This window comes from Penaeus monodon, chromosome 6 (assembly GCF_015228065.2).
Source record: "Penaeus monodon isolate SGIC_2016 chromosome 6, NSTDA_Pmon_1, whole genome shotgun sequence".
In the NCBI taxonomy this organism is placed as follows: Eukaryota; Metazoa; Arthropoda; class Malacostraca; order Decapoda; family Penaeidae; genus Penaeus; species Penaeus monodon.
Window position 1 is genome coordinate 6,075,874 of NC_051391.1, and position 952 is coordinate 6,076,825.

Here is a 952-nt window from a genome sequence, read left to right on the forward strand (position 1 = left end):
CCTCCTTCCCTCCCCATTCCCTCCCTTCCCTTTCCTGCCCTCCATCATTCCCTCCGAACAAGACGTCTCCAAAACTCGAATATCTTGTAAGACATCTCACGGCTCGAGGTTTACAGAAGGGCTGTTAATAACCTGTTAATGAGATCATAGTCGACCCGTCGCTGTGGGGGGGGGGGGGGGAGGGGGAGGGGGGGAGGAGGGAGGAGAGGATGGGGTCATTAGGACTTTCGTCTCCTCCCCCCCCTACCTCCTCCCTACCCCACTTTGCTCCCTCTGATATTCATCCAATCTTTCCTTTCTTTCGTACTCTTTTCATTCTCTCTCTCTTACTCTTTTCATTCTTCTCTCTCTCTCTCTCTCTCTCTCTCTCTCTCTCTCTCTCTCTCTCTCTCTCTCTCTCTCTTTCTTCTATATTTTTTTTATTCTTTATCTCCTTCTATCGCTTCCCTTTTTAATCTCCCTCTTTCTTTCTTTTTCTCTTTCTTCACTCTTTCTCCTATTGCTCTTTTTCTTTTTCTTCTTCATTCCGCTCTTTCCTATTACCACACCTCCCTTTTTCCTTTCATTCTTTCCCCATTTCCTCCTTCTCCATTCTCCTCATCTCCCTTTCTCCCTTCTTTTCTATTTTCTCTTTCGCTCTCCTTTTTCTTCCACCGCTCTTCCCTTTTCTCCCTGTCTGTCTCGCTTCTCCTTTCGTATTCTTTCGTTTTCGCTTTCTCCCCCTCCTCCTCTTCCCTTGCCTTATCCCCTCTCTCTTCTCTCTTACCCTCAATTTTCCCCTTCCTCTTTTCTCCTCCTTCTCTCCCTTCTTCCTCATCCTCTCTCTTCTCTCTCCTTTCTCTTGCGCTTTCCCCAATCCCTTACTCGCATCCCCCAACTTTCTTTCTCTTCCCCATTTCCTCATCCGTCTCCCCTTCCTTCCCTCCCTTTCCCCTTCCCTCATCTGCCCCCT